Raw genomic sequence first — 9,753 nt, forward strand, 5'->3', positions numbered from 1 at the left:
TTTCATTGGGCCGCAAACATCCGTATGAATGAGCTGAAGTTTCTTGTTAGCTCTTCGTACTTGATTTTCTTGAAATGGAAACTTTCTTTGCTTTCCCTGTTGGCAAGTTTCACAAACTTGAGCATTAGAAAGAAATTCAGGCATATTTTCAACTAGCTCCTTTTTTTTCATCTCGGCGATATTTTTCAGATAGAATTGACCAAACCTTTTGTGTCAAAGGTTTGTACATGTTTGTGAAGTAATAGTGTAACCCTGCTCAATTAATTTCTCTCAATCAACTGAAAACATTTTGTTGCTCATCTTGACATAAAATAACTCTACTCCAGAAGGGTCAGAAACAACACATTCACGATTCTTAAAATGCAGAGAATAATTATTTTCAAGTATTTGTCCAACACTCAACAAATTTTGACTCATATCAGGTGTGTACAAAACATCAAAAATAGTTTTGATACCTGATATTGTCGAGATAGACTCTGTACCTCTGCCTTTGACTTCTACTGCCTAACCATTTCCCGTTTTTACATAAGATTTGTAAGTATCATCTAGGAATTTGAACAGTTCAACATTATTGCACAAGTGATGTGTGCAACCACAGTCAAGAACCCATGAATCAAAGGATTCACTGATTTAAAAGTATGAAATTGCAAATAGTTGCTCTTCATGTGCATCGTCAACTTTTGCTACTTGTGCTTGCAAAGCACCGGCGGCCTTTGCTCTTGATTTTCAGACCTTGGATACGTGTCCCCTCTTGCATCTTCACAAACTAGATTTGGTAATTTTCACTAGTGAAAGTGAAAGGTGGATTTAAAGGTAGGTTGTGATGCCATTTGTGTTGTAGGTTAAAAAAAATTATCTTGTAAGATCTACTAGAGGCTCTGATGCAATTGTTAGAACAAAAATACTCGAGAAACTGATTTGAAAAAATAAAAATAGAGTGAAATTATGAAATTCCTTGTGTATATTAATCTGCAGAAATTCTGAATGTATACAAAGTGAAAAAACATAAACATTAAAACTAAAATAAGAACATGTGCCACTAACTACCATAAAAGGGGATCTATAACAGCCATAATGGGGCAACTAACTTCAGAGAGTTGATCAACTAAAGTTGACAAGTCTAGCTAGAAAATAGGAAGCACTAAATTGAAATAAGTAAAAAACAGTAAAAATAATAATAAGCTTAAAAAAAATGTCAATTGTCTAACACTTACTAGCACTAGAGAAGTTCTATGAAGTCTAGGTGGTGGTATGGGACGCTATTTAGACATTGCACAATAGGCTTTGAAGGTGTTAGTTAGAGTCCCTAGGTCTTGACCAAGACCATTACTTGAATGTCCTATATGTGATGCATGAGTCTCTTAATGAACTAATGATTAATGTAATGAAGTATATGAATGAATCAGTAGCTAATCTAATGTGACTTAAGGATTTCTTAGCTAAAGTGTGAGGAGGGTATAAGGGATGATTTCTTCATGTCTTATCTTTGGAATTCTGGCGAATGACTATAGTTAGGGAAGTTGGTTGATTACGTGGACATCATCTAAGCCTTAGGTAGTCTTAGTGATTACTTAGGTAATCTTGAAAAGGTCAATCATGGACGCTATCTTCTTGATTTACTTTAGCAGGTCTTTTGATAGCCTTTGGAAGGAGAATGTCATAATATCTATGTGTTGATGTTTGATGTCTTTAAGTGTGTATGTGCCTTATTATAAGTAGTCTTGAGGGTCATTTAGGTATGCTTAGGGACGTTGTACGGGCGGTCTCTCTTTGTGTTGCTTAAATGGGTCTTAGAAATCTTTTAGTGAGAAGACTACATGCAATAAAGTGTTTAAAAGGTAGAGAAAGCACTTCACTATTACAGTGAAAATAATTGGCTAAATGTTATCTTATGTGTTTCTAAGTTGTTAAATGTTGTTTTTATTATTATAATATGATTTTTAAATAAAAAGATGCATATTTCGAATAAATGTCCATTTTTATGATTTTTATGCATTATGCCATACTTAGTACATGTGGTTGTACTAACCCCATGGTTTTATCTATCTCTGTAGTTCTTGGTAGGTATCTTTTGGGAAGAGAAGACTTGGACCAAAGCATCGTTTAAGAGAAGTTGAAGTATGCCCTCATTTGACTCGAGGTCATATATGTCTTTTATGTTTTCTATTAGAAGTATTGTAATAGACTAAGTACTTCTATATTCGTATTTTGTATGGGCCGTGTCCCAAGTATTCTTGTGTCTTTAGATGATGATATTGAGACTTAGTATTCCCTGTGACTTTATATGAAAGAGACTTTATAAAGACTTTTATATGTTTTGTGAAAACTTTTAATTCCGCACTACTTTTCACAACGTTTATGCGATGAATGATATGTAAGGACTTGTACAAGACCTCTGAGAGGTCAAGTACGCCGGTTTCAATTCGAAATTGTCCTTGTAAATCCTCGTAGCCAAAACAAACAAAAAAAAACAGCTTTACAGAAAAAAATGCAGACGCAAGCAACGGTGGAATAGACGGACCGTAGCCTAACCCACGGTCCGTCCTTCACAACCGTCGATGGGATCAGAAACTCCCAAAAAATTGAGCCTAGAAAAATTGGCTAAGTCTTGATTGACGAACGGACCGACAGTCCTTAGTTCATGACCGTCAATTGAGACCCCCATTCACCACTCTCTGACAAAAGCTACGGATGACCAGTACGGTCCGTAGGTGGACCTACAGTCCGTAGGCCTAACCGTAGGTGGAAAATTTGCAGACATTTAAGAGGAAATGTAGTTGGGTCAACTTCAAATATTAACTCTTAACACAAAATTAATTAGGTGTACCATGACCTACCCATTGATAGATAATTGAATTAGCTTTCCCTAGCCACCGACGTTGCTAAAATCAAATCTCCAAGTAAAAATTTATGACCATTTTTGTAAAGACTTGTCAAACAGGCCCTGACGATGGACTCAACGACGGGGCTATCATGACCAAACCCGATGGGCCGTGACTAGTGCCCGTTTTGGACACCCACATACAAACCTGCTAAGTATAACCAACTGAAACTACGACAATATGGAATTTAATCAAATCAAGACAACCCCAACGTCATATATGTATAAAGAGGACCTGTCTCATAAGGAGTCATAACCATTCAATCGTAAAAACATATGCGAGCCGACAAGGCCGCCACTATTCAAAGCATAATAAAATACGTAGCCGACAAGGCTGCCACTACACAATACACAATGATGTACGCAGCCGACAAGGCTGCCCCTGTACAAGCGAACGTCCCAAACAAACCATGTCCAGACCATTATCCAAAACACATATATACAACCCACATAATGTCCACAGACCTCTAAGAGTACAGTAGTGAAACTCGACGGGACAGGGCCCCGCCATACCCATAGACGAGCAAAAGACTACACAAAAATTTATGTACCAAAATGACTGGGCTCCAGAACAGTGGATCTCTCCCAATCAGCAGAGTAGATATCCTAGGTGGGGGGATCACCGAACTGTGCGTCTACACCTGCGGGCATGAAACGCAGCCCCCCGAGGAAAGGGGGGTCAGTACGGACAATGTACAGAGTATGTAAAGCATAAGGTAAAGATGACAAGATACCAATATGGCAAGTCGAAACAAAATATCGCTACACATGTACCCTTTTAAGTGAAAATCATGCATATCTTTAACATATAAGGTGCCCAGCATCCATAGTAAGGGACTCGGCAAAATAATCATCACGTCATATCCGTCATCATCATCATCATAACCATCCTCATCACCAATCATATATATAATATACATACCCGGCCCTCTAGTGAGGAACTCGGTGACATATGCAAGAAACTCCACACGAACATTACCCAGCCCGGGACTCGGTGAAATGATAAATGACTCTATGCACGAGCAGAATATTATGAGCAACCATATGCAATTAAAATCATTTCTTATAACTCAATAGAACAATCAACGTGAACCAGCAAGGAGTATTACCAAAGATTAATGTTTTATAAAGATTATGAACCTTTAATACGATATGGAAATGTAAAATCTCAATGACTCTAAGAAGCACTACCATAGATATTAGAGATCATCATAGCCTTAGACATAGCCGATATATAGAGGAATAATTGTGGAAGCAAGAATATACATCACCTAGACGCTCTAGAGGTAAGTATCAAACATGTCCGTTATTCGCTTATTTTTAAAAGTCATGCCAAACAAAGAAAGACGGGACAGCGTTACATACCGTATAATCGAGCCGCACGTTCAATATTTACTGCTCAAGATATTAATCTATAACAAGCAACAATCGTGCCGCAATTAGATAAACATCGCGCTTTATTTTCTTGTAAGCTAGCTAATAATCTAACGAAAATTCGGCAGCACTTCCCCTATTTTCCTTACTTCATCCCAATCCGATAACAACCCAAATTATCCACAGCAATACCAACAACACATATAACCCAACGAATCATATTAAACAGCCCCCTCCCCAAAACATTTCCATCTCGGAAACTATAGCAGCGAAGCAACGACACACCGAGCGATAACTCATTTTATAATTCGCAACACATCTACCTTATCGTATTCATACTTTGAAGTATATACTCATAATCACATTTAACATATACATAATGCCAAAACAGAATTTTCCTGCAGTTTGCTTTAATCAAAAAAGCCCAAGCACCAACACGACACCACTAATAATCCGATTATGGTTTCTGTTCATACTTAGCACATTCAATAACTAAAACAAACTTCCTAAGCTACTGGTCACGCCCCCTTCTTAAAATTAATGGATAATTAACAAAGGTATTCTAAAGAATTAACACACCAAACAAGGAGATTACTAACCAAATTATTTGCAGCTGCTGGCCAAGAGTTGCAGGGTTGGTTTCTCCATTTCCATGGATGCCTAAGACAAGTGGTGAAGAAGAAGATGATATGCAGCAATGCATTTCACCACTTTATTTAACATGGAGTGGATTTCTCCACCTCATTTAATAGTATGAAGTGGAGGCAGCCCCCCTTTACACCTGTCCACTAAGGCCAGCTCACAATCTGATCCCCTTTAAATTTTTGCCTTGAGTGGTGGGGCCCACTGGATTAAATTAATCCTAATCAGCCACCAATTATGAGTGGTGGGGCCCACTGGATTAAATTAATCCTAATCAGCCACTAATTAATCCCTCACTTAAAGTTAATGACACTTACATTAGCCAAATCATACTTAATATCACATTTGGAATTAACATCCTTGCCTAATATTTCTTTAATCGCTTGGAACTTAAAATTAAATCTCATTTCCCGGACTTACGTCTACTAGATCATGATGCTCACTACGTATAAAAAAATACGAGGCATAACATCCTTCCCCCCTTAGGAACATTTGTCCTCGAATGTTAAGTTAGCGTCTTACAAAAAAACAATTCCAGCGAGGTCTCTCTAACAGTTATACCTATCAAACTGCATTCCGTAGCTTACAGATGCCTCACAGAGTCACAACTTACTACATAATCTCGTTTATCTATCAATATAGTCAAGCTAGGAATTGAATTACCTGCAGGTACGGGGAACAAGTAAGGATACTTATTCTTCATTTCGTCTTCCGCTTCCCAAGTCATCTCCTCCCTATTGTTATTTTGCCACAACACTTTGACGGAAACCACATCCTTAGTACGTAACCTTTTAACCTGACGATCAAGTATAGCTACGGGTTTCTCTTCATATGACAACTCCTCTGTTACCTAAACATCATCTACGGGGAATACTCTAGAAGGATCACCAATACATTTACGTATCATCAATACATGGATGACTGGATGTACCGCCTCCAAATCAGATGGTAGATCCAACTCATAGGCAACCTTTCCTATCCTACGAACAATCTGATAAGGCCCAATGTATCTCGGACTGAGCTTTCTTTTCCTGCCGAATCCTATCACACCCCTCATGGGTGATACCTTCAGGAATACCCAGTCACCAATCTGAAACTCCAAATCTCGACGCCGATTATCTGCATATGACTTCTGTCGACTCTGGGCTGCTAATAATCTTTCTTGAATAAGCTTCACCTTGTCAACAGCTTGCTGAATCACATACGGGCCTATTAACCTAGTCTCGCCATCATCAAACCAACCAATAGGTGATCTGCACTTCCTCCTATATAAGGCCTCGTACGGTGTCATCTAGATACTAGAATGGTAGCTATTGTTATAGGAAAACTCAATGAGCGGCAAGTGGTCATCCCAGCTACCTTTGAAGTCAATAATACAGGCCCGCAACATAGCTTCTAGTGTCTGAATAGTACGCTCAGCCTACCCATCAGTCTGAGGGTGAAATGTTGTGCTAAGGTTCACCTGTGTCCCCAATCCCTTCTGAAACGATCTCCAAAAATTGGCTGTAAATTGAGCTCCTCTGTCTGATATAATGGACTTGGGAACCCCATGAAGTCTCACTATCTCCCTGACATATAACCTCACATAATCTTCAGCCGAATAACTAGTCCTTACTGGAAGAAAATGGGCCGATCTCGTCAGCCAATCTAAAATAACCCATATAGAGTCATACTTCCGTTGAGTGCGAGGTAAGCCTGTAATGAAGTCCATATTAATCATCTCCCATTTCCAAGTTGGGATCTCTATATCCTGTAATAATCCACCAGGCTTTTGATGATCAATATTGACTTGTTGACAATTTGGGCACTGAGCAATAAACTCCGCTATGTCCTTTTTCATGCCATCCCACCAATATAAGCATCTGAGGTCATGATACATTTTTGTTGACCCTGGGTGAATAGAATAATGGTCAGAGTGTGCCTCTCCCATAACCTGCCGTCGTAGCTCCGCTATATCGGGTACACACAATCTGCCTTCATATCGTAACACTCCGTCAGATGTAACCTTAAATGGGGTCTTTTCTTTTGAAGAGCTGCATCTCTATACTGTGCCACAATAGGGTCCTTGCATTGGTGTCTCTTTAACTCATCTATGATTGAGGACTCAACAACCTCTCGAATAGAAACTCCACTATCTTCTGAATTAGCCAGACGGACTCCAAGGATGGATAGCCGCTGAATCTCCCGAACCATATCCCTCCTTTCTGGTTGTACATCTATCAAGCTACCCATGGACTTACGGCTAAGAGCATCTGCTACAACATTCGCTTTCCCTGGATGATATAAAATATCAACATCATAATCCTTTAGCAACTCTAACCACCGACTCTGTCGTAAGTTCAACTCCTTCTGTTTAAAGATATATTGGAGACTCTTATGATCTGTATAGATGTCCACAAGACACCATATAAATAATGCCTCCATATCTTCAAGGCATGAACCACGACCGCTAACTCCACATCGTGAGTAGGATAGTTCTTTTCATGCTTCCTAAGCTGTCGGGAGGCATAGACTATAACTTTGCCATGCTGCATCAATACACATCCTAGCCCAACACCGGAAGCATCACAATAAATAACATAGCCGTCTGGTCCCTCCGGAAGATTTAGGACTGGAGCTGTAGTCAATTTGTCTTTCAATAGCTGGAAGCTTCGCTCACAAGCATCAGTCCACTAGAACTTGGCTGCCTTTTGAGTTAGCTTTGTCAAAGGCGCTGAAATTGAGGCAAACTTTTCTACGAATCTCCTGTAATATCCTACTAACCCCAAAAAGCTGCGTATCTCAGTAGGTGTCGTAGGTCTGGACCAAGTCTTTACCGCCTCAATCTTCTGCATGTCAACCCGAATACCAGCAGCTCCAATAATATGCCCCAAGAATGCCACTGAAGTCAACCAGAACTCGCACTTAGAAAATTTAGCATACAACTTCTGGTGTTGAAGCACCCTAAGTACCGTCCATAAATGGTCTGCATGTTCCTCTTCTGAACGTGAATAGACCAGAATATCGTTGATAAATACAATAACAAACATATCAAGGAATTGTTTGAATACTCGATTCATTAAATCCATAAACACCACTGAAGCATTAGTCAGCCCAAAAGACAGCACTCTAAACTCATAATGCCCATATTGGGTCCAGAATTTCGTCTTTGGAATATCTGCCTCCCTTACCCGCACCTGATGATAACCTGACCGCAAGTCTATCTTTGAAAAACACTTTGCACCCTGCAACTGGTCAAATAGATCGTCATCGTTGGGAGGGGATACTTGTTCTTTATTGTTACTTTGTTCAGCTACCTATAATTTAATGCACATCCGCAGAGACCCATCCTTCTTCCTTACAAACAGTACCGGTGCTCCCCAAGGTGACGTACTAGGCCTGATGAAGCCCTTTTCTAACAAATCCCTCAATTGCTCTTTTAATTCTTTCAACTCAGCAGGTGCCATTCCATAAGGAGGTATAGATATAGGCTGGGTATCTGGCAGTACATCTATAGTAAATTCTATCTCTCATTCCGAAGGAAGGCCTGGAAGTTCCTCGGGGAATACATCGGGAACTTCATTAACTACCGGGGCTGATTGAAGAGTACTTAGTGCCTCTGCCTTTATGTCATGCACCCGAATCAGATGGTAAATATTGCCTTTTCTAACCATCTTCCCGGCCTTGATGTATGAAATGAACTTACCTTTCGGTGATACTGTACTCCCCTTCCACTCTATAATCGGTTCCCGTGGAAATTGAAATCGAACTATCTTTCCTTTGCAATCAACATTAGCATAACAAGCAGCCAACCAATCCATGACCATGATAATATCAAACTCAATCATATTTAACTCTATTAGATCTGCTACGGTACGACGACTATATATAAGTACTGAACAATTCCTATATACTCGCGTAGCTATGACAAAATCTCCTACAGGTGTAGCTACCTCAAATGGTTCTATTAACTCAGACTCTATTCCGTTCCTACTAGCAACAAAGGGAGATATAAATGATAAGGTGGAACCTGGGTCTATCAATGCATACACACTTCAGGAGAATAGTGATAATATACCTGTTACCACATTAGGTGACGCCTCCTGATACTGCCTATTAGTCAAAGCATATATACGGTTCGAGGGACCGCTAGAACTGGAAGCTCCACCACGTCCTCTACCACGGCCTGCTGGCGCCTGAATACCCTACCCTGTAGGGCGCATAGCCACAGAAGAAGATGAACCAGCAATGGACCCTTTAGGCTGTGCCATACCACCTGCACTACCTCTAAGGTGACACTCCCTCATAGTATGGCCCTGACGGCCGCAAGAAAAACACGCACCTATAGCCCAACGACATTCCCCAGAATGGGACTTACCACAGCGAGAACACCGAGGCAAAGGTGGCCTCGACTGGCTCAAACCCCTGCCCATCTGTGACCCTGACGCCCTAGAGTTCTGACCAGCTTCCGAATATCCCATAAGATCGAACCCCCTACCCTTGAAACGTGGGGGTGCACTCTGTGCTGGCTGTGAAGAAAATCTAACATGCTGCTGAGACTGCCCACTTCGAAACTTGTCAGGATAACCTGCTGATCTAGCCCTCTTATGCTGGCCTCTATTATAATCTCTATCTGGCTGACGTCTCCGGTGCCGATCCTCTACCCCCTGTATATGCCTACACCCGAGCAATGTCCATACCTGGCTGAAGAGTCACTGCCATACAACCGTCAATCAGATAACGATCCAATCCCATCACATAACGATGTACCCTGTCTGCCATATCAGCCACAATAGTAGGCGCATGCCTAGCCAATGAATCAAACTCGAGGCTATACTCTCGAACGCTCCTGCCATTTTGCTTCAAACGCAAGAATC

At 40.5% G+C, this 9,753-nt stretch overlaps 1 long non-coding RNA gene across 1 annotated transcript; it reads right to left on the reverse strand.

The window, feature by feature from the left end:
- Positions 1–3,041: 3,041 nt before the first annotated feature.
- On the reverse strand, positions 3,042–4,952 carry LOC138341678 (uncharacterized). The gene is made up of 2 exons (XR_011214475.1): positions 4,855–4,952; positions 3,042–3,522 (listed from the first exon to the last, which is right to left on the reverse strand). It is a non-coding gene; the product is annotated as an uncharacterized lncRNA (long non-coding RNA).
- Positions 4,953–9,753: the final 4,801 nt, after the last annotated feature.

The sequence above is a fragment of the Solanum lycopersicum genome, chromosome 2 (assembly GCF_036512215.1).
Source record: "Solanum lycopersicum chromosome 2, SLM_r2.1".
Classification (NCBI taxonomy): Eukaryota; Viridiplantae; Streptophyta; class Magnoliopsida; order Solanales; family Solanaceae; genus Solanum; species Solanum lycopersicum.